This window comes from Lissotriton helveticus, chromosome 3_1, assembly GCF_964261635.1.
Source record: "Lissotriton helveticus chromosome 3_1, aLisHel1.1, whole genome shotgun sequence".
Classification (NCBI taxonomy): domain Eukaryota; kingdom Metazoa; phylum Chordata; class Amphibia; order Caudata; family Salamandridae; genus Lissotriton; species Lissotriton helveticus.
The window spans coordinates 1,261,634,253-1,261,655,244 of record NC_136061.1 but is presented as its reverse complement, the minus strand read 5'-3'; positions in this window follow the sequence as shown (position 1 = coordinate 1,261,655,244).

Sequence of the window (20,992 nt, the reverse complement as noted above, 5' to 3'; positions counted from 1 at the left end):
AAATTACTATTCCCACTCCAGTCTACATTAATTTGGGGTAGGTGCTGGACACTAATTACAAATAAATTACTATTCCCACTCCAGTCTACATTAATTTGGGGTGGGTGCTGGACGCTAATTACAAATACATTACTATTCCCACTCCAGTCTACATTAATTTGCAGTAGGTGCTGGATACTAATTAATAAAAATTACTATTCCCACTCCAGTCTACATTAATTTGGGGTAGGTGCTGGACACTAATTACAAATAAATTACTATTCCCACTCCCGTCTACATTAATTTGAGGTAGGTGCTGGATACTAATTAATAAAAATTACTATTCCCACTCCAGTCTACATTAATTTGTGGTAGGTCCTGGACACTAATTACAAATAAATTACTATGCCCACTCCAGTCTACATTAATTTGGGGTAGGTGCTGGATACTAATTAATAAAAATTACTATTCCCACTCCAGTCTACATTAATTTGGGGTAGGTGCTGGACACTAATTACAAATAAATTACTATTCCCACTCCAGTCTACATTAATTTGGGGTGGGTGCTGGACACTAATTACAAATACATTACTATTCCCACTCCAGTCTACATTAATTTGCAGTAGGTGCTGGATACTAATTAATAAAAATTACTATTCCTACTCCAGTCTACATTAATTTGGGGTAGGTGCTGGACACTAATTACAAATAAATTACTATTCCCACTCCAGTCTACATTAATTTGGGGTAGGTGCTGGATACTAATTAATAAAAATCACTATTCCCACTCCAGTCTACATTAATTTGTGGTAGGTCCTGGACACTAATTACAAATAAATTACTATTCCCACTCCAATCTACATTAATTTTGGGTAGGTGCTGGACACTAATTATATATACATTACTATTCCCACTCCAGTATAGATTAATTTGAGGTAGTTGCTGGACACTAATTAATTACAATTAACTATTACCACTCCAGTCTACATTAATTGGGGTAGCTGCTGGACACTAAATAATAAAAATTACTATTCCCACTCCAGTCTACATTAATTTGGGGTAGTTGCTGGACACTAATTACATATCAATTACTATTCCCACTCCAGTCTACATAAATTTGAGGTAGTTGCTGGACACTAATTAATTATAATTAACTATTCCCACTCCAGTCTACATTAATTGGGGTAGGTACTGGACACTAATTACACATAAATTACTATTCCCACTCCAGTCTACATTAATTTTGGGTAGGTGCTGGACACTAATTACAGATAAATTACTATTCCCACTCCAATCCACATTAATTTGGGGTAGGTGCTTGACACTAATTACAGATAAATTACTATTCCCACTCCAATCTACATAAATGTTAGGTAGGTGCTAGACACTAAATAATAAAAATTACTATTCCTACTCCAGTATACATTAATTTGAGGTAGTTGCTGGACACTAATTACATATAAATTACTATTCCCACTCCAGTCTACATTAATTTGGGGTAGTTGCTGGATACAAATTACATTTAAATTACTATTCCCACTCCAATCTACATAAATTTGAGGTAGGTGCTGGACACTAAATAATAAAAATTACTATTCCCACTCCAGTATACATTAATTTGGGGTAGTTGCTGGACACTAATTGCATATAAATTACTATTCCCACTCCAGTCTACATTAATTTGAGGTAGGTGCTGGATACTAATTAATAAAAATTACTATTCACACTCCAGTCTACATTAATTTGGGGTAGGTGCTGGTCACTAATTACAAATAAATTACTATTCCCACTCCAGTCTACATTAATTTGGTGTAGGTGCTGGATACTAATTAATAAAAATTACTATTCCCACTCCAGTCTACATTAATTTGGGGTAGGTGCTGGATACTAATTATTAAAAATTACTATTCCCACTCCAGTCTACATTAATTTGGGGTAGGTGCTGGATACTAATTAATAAAAATTACTATTCCCACTCCAGTCTACATTAATTTGGGGTAGGTGCTGGATAATAATTACAAATAAATTACTATTCCCACTCCAGTCTACATTAATTTGGGGGTAGGTGCTGGATACTAATTAATAAAAATTACTATTCCCACTCCAGTCTACATTAATTTGGGGTAGGTGCTGGACACTAATTACAAATAAATTACTATTCCCACTCCAGTCTACATTAATTTGGGCTAGGTGCTGGATAGTAATTAATAAAAATTACTATTCCCACTCCAGTCTACATTAATTTGGGGTAGGTGCTGGACACTCATTACAAATAAATTACTATTCCCACTCCAGTCTACATTAATTTGCGGTAGGTGCTGGATACTAATTCATAAAAATTACTATTCCCACTCCAGTCTACATTATTTATGTGTAGTTGCTGGAAACTAATTACATATATTTAACTATTCACACTCCATTCTACATTAATTATGGGTAGATGCTGAATACTAAATAAATATATTATTTTAATCTCACTCCAATGTACATGAAATTAATGCAGATACCTATAATATATATTTAGATTAATAAAAAAAACCCTTACACACTATATACAATACTACAGTATCCTATATATTTGCAAAAATAATACATTAAAATTTTACATTTATATAGAGTAAAATGTGTGAAATTTAAGTCATTATCGATGTTTTACAAATTAATCAGTCCTTACACTCTATAAATATTTCAACTACATAATATTTTATGTAAAATATCTAATACTTTTATCACATATATTTTTTAAACTTTTCCAAATGTACAACTTTAAAAATAAAGTACATTTTTTACATTATTCAGAATAATTATTTTAAAATATAAAAAAATTGACACATATTTACAATATTACTAAAATATTGTCACAAATATTTACAATATAAAAAAAATCTAGGATTTTTTCGAAAATTTTACAAATGCAAAATATAAATTACAAATATATTATTTTTGACAAATGTTTTCAAAAAATATCAAAATGTAATCTATTTTTAAATTGTTTAGATTTTTAAAAAAATATTTTATTACATTTTTTTAAATTTATAAATTTATAATTTTTTTACAAATTTTAAATATGTTATATTATTTTTATTTAAATAAAAATATATTTAAAAAAATTATCAATTTTGAAGAATTTTTTATAAAATTTTACAAATCCAAAATATAAAAAACTAATACATTCATTTTCACAAATTGTTTCTAAAAATATCAAAATGTAATTTTTTTTAATTGTTTACAATTATTTGTAAAAATTTGTAAAAACATTTTTTTAATTTTTAAATTTGAATACTTTTTTAAAAATGTACATTTTTTAATTTTTTTATTAAAAATTCTAAATATATTTCATTAATTAACAATTTTTTAACATTTCTAATAAATCTCTGTAAATAAATTCACAATTTTGTTTTGTAATTTTTTTTTTGAAATAAATATTATTTTTAAAACACTCCCCACCCTTATCCCCTATAAACCCAACATCCCGCTCCTAAAATTATATATGATTTTTTAAAAATACATTTTATTTTTAAATATTATTATTAAATATAAAAAATAATTTTATACTTTTTTTTAACATTTTCTACATATAATATATACATTTTTAAAACACTCCCCACCCTTATCCCCTATAAACCCAACATCCCGCTCCTAAAATTATATATGATTTTTTAAAAATAATATAAAATTTTATTATTATATATACACATTTATATTACTAAATTTATATCATTTACTTAAATAAATAAACATATTACAAATTTTTATTTCGATATTTTAACACATCATCGATATTTAAACACAACGATATTTTGTATTCGATATTTTTCATTCCGATATTTAAACACACATACTAATCATGATATTTTTGTTGTCGATATTTATATTTTCGATATTTTTCACCATTGATATTTAAACATCGATATTATGTCACATCGACATAAAATTTTCGATATTATGTCTACATACCGTCTTGAGGACATACTGATGGCTCGACCCTTACTCCCGTGGATCTCGGTGTGGCCTCTCCCAGCTAAGCATTTCAACAGCTCCATTTTAAAAGATTGTCTGACCCTTGACTGTGCTGCTAGCATCTCATGTATCAACTATATTAAGGTTGGTTTGACCAGATTAGGCAGACCTGAAATGTTTAATCGCCCTGAAAGTTTTGGAAGACCACCTCAGGACTTAGAAAACTTTTTGCAGAATGGAGGGCCAACGAGAGAGCTTAATTAGTCAAATACCGAGTAGGAGCTTAATTACCGCTACAGACCAGTCTTTCCCTTGAACCGTACCTTATGTACAACATGTCTCATTATCATCGGTTTCTTTTGATCTGTTTTCATTTAAATTTAATACATCATTTATTAGCAGTTCCTTGTGGTAGCTCCTATGTTTCGACCCCAGCCCATGTTGCTCTAATAATCACCCAACCCAGGACACGCTGCACTTTATTATGTTTTGCACTTTCTACAAAAGTCCAAAAAGGTCTTTTATCTCACCGCTGGTTACAGACAAGCAATTTACACAAGTCCGTCCTGCACTTTCTTACTTACTGTTACTACCGGACGATTACATATGCTTCAATGTGGCCCTTTTTTTATCTGGAGCTTTTGGTGTGAGAAAAGCCTTATTTGAATATTGATGTGAAGCCAATTCTTTTTCATGCAGCTGTGGAAATAGTTTTATCTGCGAACGTTTTTAACTCTATTTTCTTATTATTATAGGGTTCTTATGGAGGAAAGGTTGATTAATTGATTGATTGACTGTCAAGCAATAGCTATTGATTAGATCCATTGATGGGGCCAAATGTACTGTTTCTCAGCCTCATTTTCAACCTGTTGGTGTCCAACAGCAGAGCCTCATTTAGCTCTGCACCAGAGACCTTTGACCAGTCTGCCATAAGGTCACAATGGTAGCAATCACACTATATTTAGGCTACTGCCACTGACTACCCATGCACTGGTGTGCCAGGACAGGCATGGTGGTTACAGGCAGGAAAACAATCGGTGTCTCTGATGCAAAGGGAGAAAACATCGGGTGCTTCTGATACAGGCCCTTGCTGTGGAAGTTTGACTCAGAAAAAAATAAATGCCAAGTGGGACAAACATGGTGCACAATCGACATTGAACTGTGCCTTCAGTGCATCCGATCCATCACCAGATGCACTGAAGTGACAGATTTCTGCTAGGCAGCAGGGCAGCTCTCGATATAATAGGCAGAGAGGAAGAGAAAGGAGAAATCTTTAGTTTTTCATCATCCACATTGCATTATGTAATGTACAGGTATATTTGGTTGGTGGCCATGCAGGACATGAAACATATTTATCGAGGTAAAAGTACCTTAATGCTCAACATCGAAATATCTAGCCTAGTGATCACAATTTCACTTGAACGCAGCATCATATAAAGGATCTTAGGGGCCTGAGTAGGGCATTTTTTAGGGGTCCCTGTAAAGGACACATTTTAATTGTATTACCCATTTCTTGTTAACGCAAGAACCATGAAGCCAAACAATACTAAATTATCTGTTAAGCTTTAACAAAGCCAGGCAAAGCAGTTGAAATATGTCTTGTCTGGGCCCCCAAAATACTTAAGGTTACGTTGGTTAGAGTGACAAAGTCAAAGGCAATGAAAGGCTATGATTTTTAGAAGGGCTTGGCTAGAGAATAGAATGCACATATAGTCAAACAGAAAGAATCTCCCTTTCCCAGAGCCCCCCCCCCCCTGAAAGTGGGAGCCCAGGCAATTGCCCACTTTGCCCAAGCCTTATAACCAAGCAAAAGACCCATTGTAGACACATATAATATCTTTCCAGCACCACATGCGAGTTATTCTGCAACAGACCAACTGCCACTAATGGTGGATCGCCAGATGGGTTTATGTTTAAAGTCCATTCTGTTTTTGGCTACCCAAACAGGAAATTATAAATAAGATTTCATAATTTACAAATTTCAATATGGGGAAGTATTCTAGATAAAAGAAAACCAAAAGCAAAATAATAGAAAGCAAATCCCTAAGCAGGGTTCAAGGAAGCTGAACACAGTTCGCTTTTTTGATTGAAAATTGCAGGAAAGCACCATCTCCTTATGCTAACAGCTAAAGTATTGAAAGGACAGGGCTCATTCGTTCTAGAACTTTTCGAGAGACTCAGTCTGATGGTTATTTTTAGCAGCATGAAAGTGTAATGGGGAGATAATCATTAATGCACTATCAATTCAAGGCTCTACTTCTGAGACATAATAATCAAAGGACAACTTTAGAAGGTTTACTTTTATTTATCACAACCCCAAAAATAATTGAACATATAGGCACCACAACATGAGGGTATAAAAGTACCAAGGGATTAGCATAAAGCCAAATCTACACTCCCAGTTCAGCCGGTGCAACTTAAAACAAAACTATTAGCCCACGAAAGTAGAATACAAATAATCAAGAAGCATGAGTCCAAATTACCCAGCATCAAGGGTTGATGACTGAAAGGCATTACATGTATCCCTACCCTATAACTAAAGTGGCATCCCTACATACGCATTTTGAATCAGGAGGAGCGGTGTCTGTCGTGGAGTCTTTCTAAGAAGTCTCTCCACTATGGGATGGGTCAAGTAGCATAAATCCACTGTCACAAAGAAAGAGCTCGTTCTAAGATGCTCCCTCTCTGAAGGAAACAAAGAAAATGGGCACTATCCCTAATTCCAACAATCACATATCCATAGGTAGCTTTCCCGTGATGCACAGCATGCACATATTTTACAATGAGTACAGTTATGAGCGTACTTTTCCACGGTGTTCTCCATGTACATCCTTTGTAGCAATTCGTCCTTGATTCCCAGGCCTTCTCCCTGTTCTTCCCAGAGGAGTCCCTTCCATATGTGCAGATTCTCTCTGGCTAAGGCTTCGTGTTGGGCTTGAGTCATAAACAGGAACAATAGGACCAAAGGTGACCGGTATTGTAAGAGCTTTCTGCAACCATGAAGTAGTGACAACACCATTCTGTTCTAGACCTCCCAAGACGGACACTCTTGTCCCCCCAGTTCCTGCTGATATCATTCCCATGACCCCTGGATAAAAAGCTACCGAGTCTGGTACACTTCCCACATTATCGGTGCCTTCAGGACGTCGTACCACTTCTCCCAGTTGTGTGCTATAAGGTGGTGGATGCTCAGCCAACAGCCCATCCTACAAGCTGTCTTCATTATCACTACTATCTCTCCCATTTGCCCTTCTCCCCGTTCCTCTGGTTTGCCACTCTCCATCCACCAATACTGGATATAGCATCTCTCCCTCAAGGTATCCACTCTCCACCTCTTAAGTCTAGCATCCCACTGTGCATCCTGATATACCCTCATGGTTTTCTTCATTCTCCCTTGGTATTTCTCTCTTTGCCGAACATGTACTGCACACATCCATGCATCCAGCACTTCAAAGTGTGTGGGTCTTGGCAAGGGTTGCATCGCAAACATCGTTCCCCTGAGCTTGTTTTATATATCTAACCTGAATGAGCCAAACCATGGAAATGACAATTCTCCTTCCTTTTCAGTTATTTTATGCCAATTTTGGAGCCAAATTATAGTATGGAGCCCAACCTTTGTTGCCGTATAATGAGCTGGAGTATCCTCGGGTGGTACCTCTTCGCCCACTCGTGTAACTAACCCTTCGTCACCTCTGAACAGATCTCGTAATACCCTAAATCATTGCATGATTTTCTGACACTTTCGAACTTCCCCAACCAAAATGCAATATTTATCCAATTAACACACTGAAAATAACCCTTGTCAACCAGAGTATTCCGATGACCACCAACCAATCCCAGTGCAGCATTGCACCAACCAAACTATTACAGCTCAGCACAATCTGACATTACTCTCTCTCCTTGCAGCCATTCACCCTCCTTCACAATTTTTCCATATGCATTCACTCACACAGTCATCTTAAGTCCGTAATTGTCTGCCATTCTTAAAGATTGATAGAAGCCAGCCACTCAAGAGCATTCACTCACAGTAACCCTCTACCAGCATGGTTCTCCTGAATCACTATAGTTAACCCCTGTACACAAGGTCCACTAAACGATTCACATACGTCCCATTCACACAAAGTTCCCTGTCTTAGGTGGAACTGCTGATGATGTCTCATGACAGCTCCTCAATTCTCCGGTCAGGCAATCACAAATTTGATGTCTTCAGCACCTTTTGATATACCTGGGATCTTAGTCCACTTCACGACCCGCAACTCAAATCTCATTCCCTGGGCCATGTCTGACCTGAAACCACATTCACTCGACTCTCATTCTAGCTCGGCAAGACATCCCACAGTCAAACCATTCCAAAATGAAACACGTGTCCAGGGATGGCGAAGACAGCGAAGATAGCAGAAGATCGAAAGATGATGCATCGCAAACACTTTACTACATTGACCAGAGTCCTTAGGGGCGACACCGCCGGTGTGTGAGTAGTGTGCGACCCCACCCCCATTTGTAACTTTAAAGCTCCCTTGAGCAGCGGGCTGACGAGCCTGGGATCCCGCACCTACGCGCCTGAGTGGTACTATACCTGGCAGATATTGGCAGCCATCGGCAACCCCAGTACACGGCCTATCCCTGCTGATGAGGGGTAATACCCCGAAACACGTGTCCAGGGATGGCGAAGACAGCGAAGATAGCAGAAGATCGAAAGATGATGCATCGCAAACACTTTACTACATTGACCAGAGTCCTTAGGGGCGACACCGCCGGTGTGTGAGTAGTGTGCGACCCCACCCCCATTCAAACCATTCCAACACTGTAACCTTACACATGCATCCAATTAATACTCAATCCTCCTTTTCCCAGCCAATCTCTGTCGCACCGTCAGATTCCGTCAGTCTCCGCCAGATTCCATTGCGTTCCATTCTCGACCATGGAGCTCTAGTTCGGGTTTAGGGGTTCTAACTTCTAATTATGCTAGACTGCATATAGATTCTCCCCTTACTTTATGTGCAAACCATCCTACTCTGCTACCAACTGAAAGGGCCAGGCTTATTCGTTTTGGAACTTTTCTAGAGACTCAGTCTGATGGTTCTTTTTAGCAGCATGAAAGTGTAAAGGGGAGAAAACCAGTTATGTACTATCAATTTAAGACTCTACTTCCGAGACATAATAAACAAAGGACACCTTTAGAAGGGTAGTTTTATTTATTACAAAGCCTACAATAACTGAACACAAAGGCATCTCAACATGAGGGTAATAAATTACAAAGAGATTAGCAAATGAGCCAAATCTATGCACTCAGTTCAGCCGGTGCAACTTACACAAAACTATAAGCTCAAGAAGTAGAATACAGATAATCAAGAAGCATGAGTCCACATTTCCCTGCATTGAGGATTGATGAGTGAAAGGCATTAAATCTATCCCTACTCTATAACTAAAGTGGCGTCCCTACATATGCATTTTGAATCTGGAGGAAAGGTGTTGGTCGAGGAGTCTTCGTAAGAAGTCTCTCCGCCATTTGATGGGTCAAGTAGCATAAAGCCACTGTCACAAAGAAAGTGCTTGTTCTGAGATGCTCCCTTTCCAAAAGCAAGAATGAAAATGGGCGCTTTTCCTAATTCCAACAATCAGTTATCCATGGGTAGCTTTCCCGTGATGCACAACGTGCATATATTCCACAATGGGTACAGTCATGAGTGTACTTTTCCACAATGTCCTCCATGCACATCCTTTGCAACAATTCATCCTTGATTCCCAGGCCTTCTCCTGTGTGAAACTAGCATCTTTCCTTTATCGCCTTCGAGCCATACGATTTTAACTTCTTCTCTCCTTGCCCAGCTGCTAAAACAAAGACCTTACTTTGCCTAAAAGAATGCTTCTCCACCTGCAATGCAAAACGTGAGAAAGAACAGCTTCCATAGTGCACATGAAATTCAGAACATGAATACTAAAGCGAGAGTTGTCAGGGTTGCATTTCAGGCCTACAACTTTGGTTAACATAAGAACGCATCACTTTAACATTACAAGTTACATAACTACGTTCCATTTCGCTAACACATTTGCCTAATGATGGAAATCTCATTATTGAACACATCTATCACATGAGTAGTGTCAACACTTCACAACACGGTTTCTTAACGTTTACGTTATCTGCTAGTTACATTTATTTTCTACATTCATTTCCCATACTACTTTGCCAGTGCGCTAAAACATATCATGTAAATGCCTCAACACAGTCACAAATTCTAACAGCCACGTTTACACGAGACATGATTATGTGTGGGTGAGCTCTACATGAGATTATGATGCACTCCTACAATTAAGGAAATTCAAATACAAAATGTCCCACTCCATCAGTATCCACCAGCCACGTCATTCCCAGGTGCAAGGTGTGCCTTTTTCTTTCATAAAGGCTGGATATCACCTATTGATGGAATGAAGGTCTCACGTCCAGGAAGACGTTTGTCACTAGCGCTGCTGACCCGGAAGTAATGAGCAGTTAATAAGGTTTTACAGCTTGACATTCTTTCCAGCCTATGTCCACATGAATCAGCCGAGGCCCTTCCACCCCTCCATTCTTAACTAACAATTTAAGCAAGTATGATTTACACGTCAAACAGCATCAGCGGGCGCGCCATGACTGTAATCCAAGAAGAAGAGGAAGGGAGTTTAAGAATAATAGGGAGCGATCCTTCTTCTATTGAGAATCTTTTTGAGCTAATCTGCTGTGAGGGGAGATTCAGAAACTCCCATGATCTGGCATCCAACGCAGCATCTCTAAGCTTCTCCTGCTTCGTTTGTTTATACTTCTCGTCAATCATTCAGCATTGTGGGAGATGTCCTTCAGAAGAGCGGGAAGAGAAAACTTTGAGAGATATACAGCGTGACAATAAGAACAAGTCACTTCTTGAGTCACACGAGCATCCACATGAACAGAGTTTGCTAGATAACCAGATCCAACCTCCATTGCTTAAAGAGGGGAGACAATATGGCATAACGGCAAGAGCTGCAGACTTTGGAGCTGGGGAACCCGGTTCGATTCTCTGTGTCAGGTCAGCATCCTGTGATTATGGGCAAATCACTTAATCTCCCTGTGCCTACGAAAAATGAATATGTCCCTGTGTAAGGTAACTGGTGCTTATATGAAGCGTTCCAATACAGTTGGATCGCATTTGTGCTATACAAAACTGAAGACAAAAAGACCTGCAATTAGCTGGAGGCCCGCCCCTTTCACCCCCACTCTGCAGACGTGCCTCCAGGCACACAACTGGTTAGAGAATTAAGTCCCCTTGGCTGCAGAGGGTCCTTGGGACCAACAAACCCTTCTGTTACCTCCAGTAAGTTCCAAACCACAAGATTGCTGAGAGGTCTTTGAAGGCAACGCCCTCTTTCTTCACCACTTTGCAAAAGTGCCTTCTGGTACACTGCTGGTTGGGAGATGAAGTCCTCTTGATGCTGAGGGTCTTTGGGGGCCAACAGACCCTCCTATTACCTCCAGTAAATCCCACACAGCCTGATTGCTGAGAGGACTTTGGAAACAACACCACCTTTCTCCGCCACTCTGCAAATGTGCCTCTTGGCACGCTGTTGGTCGGGGGTGAAGTTGTCTTGGATGTTCAGGGTTCGTGGGGGCCCAGATGCCCTTCTGTTGCCTCCAGCAAGTCTGACAAAGCAGGATTCCTGAAAGCTGGTTGGAAGCCTGCCTCCTTTCTCCACCACTCTGCAAACGTGACGACTAGTTCAAAAACCATAGAAATGCCCTAAAAAAAGTCAGGGGGGTCCATGATGGCTACACAGTGAGCAGCGTCTTTTGGAGCCCTGTTCACTGCATATTGGAGAATGGTGGAACAAGGGGAGAATTGGAGCCCCAGTGCTACATTTTGTGCCCTTACTCCACCTGGCACCTGTCCTCACAGACTAGGGAGGTAGATGCTGCTAAGCGACTGAGGCACCCCTGCATCCAGCAGAGACAGTGCGGTCGGACAGTGAACAGTAGGCACAGTACGCAAAGGCCAAAGGAGGTGAATGTAACGATAGGCCCGCTCCCCCCATGTAAGTGAGTGCAATTCACCCTTCCTGAGTCCCCGGTGCTCTGGCTCGCTTTCTGTCTTGTGTGCATACCTGTAAGCCAGGCGCGTGGTGTGGCAGTTGTGGCCTCCATGACCGCTCTGTACTCTGGATGTGAGGTGCTAGGGTGACGAGGTCACTGAGTGATCAGCGGCCCTCCTGGCCCTCTATGCACTGGCTGCTCAAACGGATTAAAGACTGGCCTTGTGTTCTTTCTCACTTCTCCCTCCCCCTCCTCCTCCATTCAGTTGGGGACTGTAGCAGCGATTGGGTGTCCCTGAATTGGCATTAGGCGCAGTGGGGATTGTGATGTTCCCACCTCTGTGACTTTGATCCCCTACCTGCTAGACTTTAATGATCACTGGGGGCGAGGCAGGAGACAAGGGTCTACCGGCACAGGAGTTCTGAAGCCCACTGGTGGTGGCCTGGCCCATCCCCATTGTTGTCCTACCCCACTAACTTATCACAAGTCTCCTGGGACTGACTGGTGAGCTGGTCTGAAACTGTGTTGGATACACATTTGGGGAGCAGTGTGTTGTCATGGGCCCCCCCAATGCAATTGTTAGTGGCTGGCACCTTGTTTTCTGTGCTGGAGATCGCACCAGAAGGGGGAGGCACCCCCTTCGATCTCGTTGGACAAAGGACTACACCTGACGGATTCAGGCTGGGTGCTCCTCTGCACATCTGCCTTAGTTATAGCACTAGACCCATGCCTTGGAACAGTGGATCTCGCCCAGTCGGACGCCTGTTGGAACTCCGACCACTCACGTGCCAGGAGCACATCTTTAGTCTCGGGATGCTCTGGTGATGCATTGAGACAGCCATTTCTGTCCCTGTGGGGCCATTACTAGCTTTGTCATGTCATGGTAACGCACCATGAAGAAGGACCCCTCTCTGGGACCGATTCCGATGCGGTTAGGAAATCTTCCCGACCAAATGGGTTTGGGAATGATTTTTTACTCACTCTGATCGGGAGAGTCCAACCAACTGAGTGCGATGAATTCGGATACTTCCAGATACGATTGGGTCGGACTCCCATTGACTTCAATGGGAGCCTATATTCCGACTGAATGCAAAGGCTGCCATTGAAGAAAGTTGTGGCTGGGGAAAATCGGGCACCCTGTGGCGGGCAACTCCTGGTGCCTGCCACACGGTGCATGGCTGGTAAGGGGGAGACCCATGAGTACCCCCACAGGCCCAATTGGGAAGGCTCCGGGCAGCGGACCCCCTAATTCTGATTCCGACTGCCAAGTCGAGTCGAAAGGCACGATTTAGAAAGGCTGTCCAATTCCAACATTGTACTCGGTTGTTTGGAAACACGGCCCATAGAGATGTACGATTCTGCTCCGTACGGCTCGGTCATTCTGAATACCGTTGGGTTCGGATTGGGATATTCCTAACGCCTAACTCACATCGTACTTGGTCGGTCAAACATCTTTCCGATTTGGTCAGAAAGACACGTTCCCAACCTTTTTGCCAGGAACTCGACGAAGTGGGCAGACCAAACACCAGAGGTACCTGTATCAGCACTACCCACTGAGGGTGCTCAGATGGACAAGAAGATCCCCGGAGATGGCCCGATAATATAAGCTTTTTGGAGCAGGTCTTTGAGACTCTTCAAGTTGACTTCCCAGGCTTCAAACAAGACATAGCCACAGAGATTAAAGATTCAGCGCGACATGGATGATCTGAGCCAGAGGGTGAACTTGCTGAAAAAAGGGCCGGACGGCTGAGAAGAAGAACTGGATGGCCACCGTCGAGAACTACTGGAGTTACGGGATCATTATCAGGAGATACACTATCAGCTTGAGGACCTTGAAATCTGGTCCCGGCGCTCAAATATACTCATTAAGAGTGTACCCTTGCAGGCAGTCTCAGGTAATCTTGAGGAATATGTTACCCGTCTCTTTAGACATGTGGCTCCATCGCTGGGGGACCAGGAGGTCATCCTTGACCGTACACATTGAGCTGGACGCCCGTTCAGCGCACTAGGTCAGCCACGGGAAATACTCACTTGCTTGCACTACTACTGCCAGAAGGAGGCTATTATGACTGTGACACATGACAAGACAGTCAGTGAATTTGAGGGCCATAAGTTGTGGCTCTATCAGAACCTCTCTATGTTTACCTTACAGTGGCGGAAGTCCCTTCAGCCGCTGACGGAATTTCAGAATATCAGATATAAATGAGGCCCCCCCTTCCGCCTTCAATTTATCTGCCAAGGTTAGGTTCATGTAATTAGCACGCTTGAAATGCCTTCCTTTCAACCTGATTCGGAGGCCTCTTCTCCATCCCAGGATCAAGTGGCATTCCACTCCACGCAGGAAGACGCAGGAAGACGCAGGAAGACGCAGGAAGAGATTCGTGAATACGCGCTCTGAAACTGATAGTCAGAGGGAATGTGCCTGGTTACACAAGCAACTACAACATGGGGACGATGGTGCAGGGGCGGACGGCGATCACTGACTTTTCTTTTGACTTTGCCCTTGTTTCACTGTCGCTACAAGGGCCTCTGCCCTATTTGTTAGATCCAGGTCTCAACCAGGCTAGTAGCGACTTCCCTTTGTTTCAAGCCTACAAGCTTGACGACGGAGCTCCACCAGCCTATGGAGCGATTGTTCGTACAGAGTTTTCGTCCATAACGTGTACCCTCCTATGATAGTTATTTTTATCCCCAGGTGGGGGACATCTTTAACTCCATGTTCCCCTTTCCTAATCTATGATTCTTCTTCTTGTTTCTCTCATCTTGCTCCTATTTTGCCCAGTATACCTTTTATAGCATGTGTCACTCGATCTGGCCCACCCCTATCACAAGCATGCCATATATTGCACTTCCACATGCATACCAATGATGATATCTATACTTAGTCTTAATGTAAGAGGCCTTAATATCCCTGTAAAGTATTTAGCACTCTTCTCCTTCCTTAGAGATGCCAAATGTGATGTGAATTTGTTATAGGAAACTCACCTGCTGCAGGCGGATTGGAGGTGGTTGCGCTCTCTGGTTTGACCGCCAATATTTCTTAGCAGAAGTGGTAAAGAAAGCTGGGGTTGTAATTCTTTTAGCTACACATTCCCCACTACGGGTGATACAGATATACACAGAGACACCAGGCAGGCTCTTGGCCTTGCGTATTGACCTGAAAGGGTTTGGGTACACCCTAGCTACTATGTACGCGCCCAATGATTATCAAGAAGCCTTTATTAGGTACTCCCTGGGTCAACTGCTAGCCACGCCAGACATGGATTTTGTGGTGGGCGGGGATTTTAACATCGTAATGGATGCACAGAGGGACACCGTGGGTGGGTCAGGTTGGTGGCCTACTTCGGCCACTAGACAGTGGTTGGGGGAAGCTGGTTTAACAGATATATGGAGGTACCTGCACGCCATGACTGCTAAATACACTTTCTTCTCGCACTGCTTAGGATAAAACAGAAATATTTCATTGGGGCAATAAGGCGGGGCGAATGGTGGCACATTGCTTGAGAGCGCAAGCAGTGGACCAGAGGATCACTGAACTGCAGGGACCTGATAGTTCCCCGCGGTCTCGGGATGAGGAAATTGCCCATGACTTTGAGGCCTTCCATGCGGCCTTAAAATGCGGTAGACATCCTATTGCAATCTGATGCGGTAACCTGTCGGTTGCAGGTCTCCCTCTCAATGGTCCCGCATGCTGCAATCACCTTCCTTGATGCAGACATTACCTCGCAGGAGGTCCTGATGGTTATTCAACCAGGTAAGGCTCTGGGCCGGATGGCTATAGGGCTTAATTTCATAGTCCTTTTAGTGCACAGCTAGCTCCTGTGTTGGAACAAATCTTCAACACGTTAAGTGCAGGTGGAGCACTGCCAGAACTGATGCACCTCGCCACTATCACTGTGATTCCCAAAGCGGGCAACGACCCCAAGCAGTGCGCATCATATCGCCTGATTTCCCTCTTGAGTGCTGACACAAAAATGTTCCCAGCACACAGATTGGCTCCAAATATTCAATGGTTGCTTGATCCTGGCCAAGCTGGGTTACTCATGGAGCGGGGGTGTAGTGACAACACAAAACAGTTATACCATTTAGTGGATGAGGTGCAACATTCACAGGTGCTGGCCCACCTTTTGTCGATTGATATCGAAAAAGCTTTTGACCGGGTCCATTGAACCCAACCTACACTTAGCCCTAAAGGGTATGGGCTTTGGCCCGCGATTCCGTTAATGGGTTCCCTGCTTCTACACCTCACCCAAGGCTAAAGTGCAGGTGAATTGAGTGCTGTCTGCGTCCTTCGCCATCACCCGAGGGACACGGCAGGGCTGTCCCCTATCGCCACTGCTTTTTGCTCTGTCTATGAAGCCCTTTGCAGAGCAAATCGGTGGTATCCCTCAAACCACAGGCATCCCCATGGGTGGCAGGGAGCATAAAATTATGTTATATGCACATGATGTCCTTTTGATTCTTACTAACCCCCATACTTCACTGGAGGCTGTGATGGCAGAACTGGCTGTATTCAGTGGAGCATCTGGTTTCAAGACCAATTAGCAGAAATCCTCCATTCTTAACTTGACCTTTTCCACCTTGGCATAGATTTGCCTGGTTTCCCAGTTTCCCTTTAGTTGGGTGGACCAGGGATTATCATATCTAGGCCTACAGATATACTCCAACCCCGAAAACACAGCTGCACATAATTATTGTAGCCTTTAAGCGATCACAAGATTGGATCTTACCAGATGGAGGTGCTATGGCTTCTCTTGGTTTGGATGCCGGGCAGTAGTCAAGGTGATACTTCAGCCCAAGATTCTCTATGTAAGGCAAACCCTTCCCTTACAAACCACCCTCTCCCCCCAAGAATATGATACACAATTCAATCCCTTATTTGGGACTTTATCTGGGAGGGCAAGCATGCAAGGATTGCCGTGTGCATCTTCCACAAGTGACTGGTGGTCCCAAACTTGCAGTGCTATCATCAAGTTGCACAGCTATGATACATGGTGGAATGGTCTCGACCCTGTACTGAAAAACATTGGTGCTTTATTGACCAGGCTATCACTGGCATCCACATTTGGAAGGTGACCGGGCTGCCGAAGCCTCATAGGCCAATAGGATTCTACATCTCTCCGATGGTGCGATCCACTGTTGGGATTTGGGATAGAGTACAACTGAAACAAGGCCTGTCTACTCCCCTGTCCCCACAAACATCGATAACAGAAAAATCCAGATTTCTCTCAGGCTGTAAAGGGGACTGCTTTCACAGCCTGGCAGGAGGCTAACTACAAGCGTGTTGGAGATCTTTGTAATGTAGATGGTCTTATGGACTTTCTAACACTTCCATCAGCTTTTGGTCTCCCCGAGAGTCCGGCGGGAGCTTCGGAGATGCAAACCGCTCAGATGCATCTTTGGCGCCTTCCATGCAGGGGGGTAACTCCTTTACTCCAAGGGAGATTCTTAAGTCATCCAGTGTCGTGTAGATCATCGAAGTTCCAGGATTCAGTATCAGAGTTTCGTCCAGGTGTAATCTAAAGTACTGTTTCAAGGGGTTCCTATCTTATACCCAAGGAAGGGGTGGGAAAAACTCTGGGGACCCACCAATGGGAGGGTTTGGAAAGAGGGGTGGCTACACCCATTTCCTTTGACCAGTTTTGCACCAGAGCAGGGGCTGGTAGCCCCTGCAACCAGTTTGAACTGGGCTATGCACAGGGGCACCAAATGTGCCTCCAGTGCAGACTTCAAAGCACTCTTGGAGTGCACCCACCCAGCCCCAATACACTAAAGCGTGTCTGAGAGGTGGTGATACCTCCCTGTGACAGGAAACCTATTGTCCAGGCCTCCCCAGCTGGAGTTTCGTCCAGCAGCAGGAAGCCAGACTCATGTCTGTGGCTGTGGCATCCATCTTGTGATGCCAGGGTTCTTTTAAACTGGTACTGGGTGTACCGTTGTGTACATGTCTAACCCTCTAGAAGGGTGGAACCATACCCCCGCCGCCAGAACTGGTGGGGGGTATGATTCCAAAGTGTTTGACACCAAACACAACATCTTTCCTTGCAGCCATTCCAAAGTTAGCATTTACTGCGATGTTATAATGCACTTAAGAGTATATGGTCTGGCTGCATCACAGAACAACACGGGGAATAGATTCCGAAGGCTGCAGAGGGGCCTTGCTCATGCATGGGCACCCTCTCACACAAATCCCAGCACCCTGCCTTCGGGATTGATAAGGCCTGCCATAGGGGTGAATGATAGGTGTATGTGTGAAGTGATTTAAGGTAGATATAGGGTACCTATATTTAAGTAAGGGGTGCATACACCACCTTACACAGGCTGCAGTAGCAGACCTGTGGTGTCATTATGGAAGGCTACCCAGGGGTGGCATAATACATGCTTCAGTCCCTGGTAGGCCTCTGGGGTACCTATGCCCTTGGTACCTAGGGTACCATATCCTAGGGACTCATAAAGGTGCCCCAGTAACCAAACTGGAGTGTACCTAAAGTACATGGAATCATTTTAGAGAGGAAGGAACTCGGCTGGGGTCCTGGATAGCAGGGCCCCAGCCAGACTAAAGTAAAAAAACAGTGAAACACCAGCAAAAAGTGGGGGTAACTATAAGAAGCAGATCCTACTCTCCTACAATGGCCGTTTGTCATTTGGTGATAAATCTTTGACTTCGCCCACATGCTCAGGCCATTTGAGAGGTGATTTCTTACTCATTCTTCCAACAAGAAGATCCTGTCGGACTTATATGTCTTTCTTCTCGCCCCTCAGAATCCTTTGAATTTAGCTTTGTGAACTAGATGGGAGGGGGAGTGTGGGCGTACTTTTACGGACAACGAGTGGGATGATATTTTGCACCATGCTTGGGCCTCCGCCTTCAACACTACTAGTAAGGAAATGTTCCTGAAGATTGCAAACTACTGGTATTTTACGCTGGCCTGGATCGTAGGGTGGAACCCGAGCAAAGATGGGAATTGTTGGAGACAGTGTGGCCAGTAGGGCACCCTTACGCACCTGTTATGGCAGTGCCCCAAACTAGAGACCTTCTGGGAAGGGTTACTGGAGGCAGTGAACACTATATTCAATAGTGATATCCCAAGATTCCCAAGCTACATACTTCTAGGTCCCCCCGATCGTATAACATATCACAGAGGCCAGGCGATTGCCTTGACACTGGGAGCTGCCAAACAGGTTCTTCTTTTTAAATGGGGCACGAAGGCCATGCCAACACACTTAGATTGGCTGCATAAACTATGGGTAATAATGGGAATGGAGAAGTTAACGGCAGTCGCCACGCGTAACCTTCCCCTGTTTGATAAAATGCGACAACCATGCATTCATTATCCATCAGAGGAATACCGTGAGTTGTCTTTCCTGCTTTATCTGAGGATTCTCCCCTTAACCTCATCAATTGACCCCTCGTTATAATTGTTGCCAATGCGACAGCTACTTTACCCATTTCTGCTAGTACATGTATCGAATGGTATCACAACCCTTCCTACCCATGGCAATTCCGCCATCTTTATCTTCTGTCTTTCTTAATCTCGTGTTCTCCTTTCCGATGATGCATGTATGCTTTACAGTTCAGTTAAACACCACCCGTCAGTGGATGTAGGTGGGTTACTCATGCTTTTTTCAATTAATCATAATAATAATGAAAAGATCTAAAACCTAAAAATCAAAGGTTAAAAAGACATTATCGATAGGAAATTGAATTTGAAAAACCTTAGTAATTCACTTAAAAACCAAAGGTTACAGTGTTCGGCTCAGAATTCACTGGTACAAAACCAAAGAGGTTCAGCAGTCATAGTTACCTGAGTTAATGCACTGCTTAGGACTTCACATATTACATCACTCATGGTCAGTGACATCACTGATGACATGTCAAATGACATCACTGATGAAATCACTGATGGTATCATCCACAGAACCACTCACACACCTACTCACACCCCTAAACAACCTCTCGTATGCCCACTCACACAACCAGACACATACCCCATCACAGACCCATACCAGCTCTCACATAGCCACTCACTCCTTCATAGAGGCATTCACACACCCACTCACTCATACAGCCAGTCATATAAATATTCACTCACCCACATAGACACTCATATAACCAGTCACTCACCTGTACAACCACTTACATAGCCACACACTCACATTTACAGCTAATCACATACCCAATTATTTGCCTATACTGTCATTCGTACACCCACTCACTCACCCATACAGCCTCTCAACACAGCCGCTCACTCACCCAAACAAACACTCACACACTCTCTCATATACCCATACAGCCACTTAGATACCCATTCACAAATCCATACAAGCATTTACACATCCACTCACTCACCCATACAGTACAGCCATTCACACAGACACTCTCAAATACAGCCACTCACACGTCAACTCACTTAGCTAAACACTCACTCAAACAGCCACTCACTCAGCCAGACAGCCACTTACACACCAAGGCACTCCATACAGCCATTCAGACACCCACTCACCCATACAGTCACTACGCACCCACATAGACACCCATAGAGCCACTTACTCTGCTACTTACTCACCCATACTGCCTTTGACACACCCAGTCACTCACCAAAACAGCCACTCAGACAGCTTCTCACTCACTGACACAGCTACTCACATATCCACTTATACACCGATACAGCCACTTACACACCCATACATACAAGGATATAGTCACACAGCCACTCACATAATATATGTTAGAAGTAGTATTACTCAGTATCACCTAGTATGCTAATAACATTTTCGTAGTAGGTTAGTCATATACATTTTTAACACCCATAACACTTAAAAACACTTACCCTAAATTGACGATGTCCTCTGTGAAGTCATTTGGGATGTCATCAGTGATGTTACTGACCTTGTCATGAGTGATGCAATATGTGAGGTTATAAGCAGTGCGTTGCGGGGCATAAGTTATAGTTAACTCAGGTAACTATAACTACTGAATTTCTATGGTTTTGTACGAGTGAATACTGATCC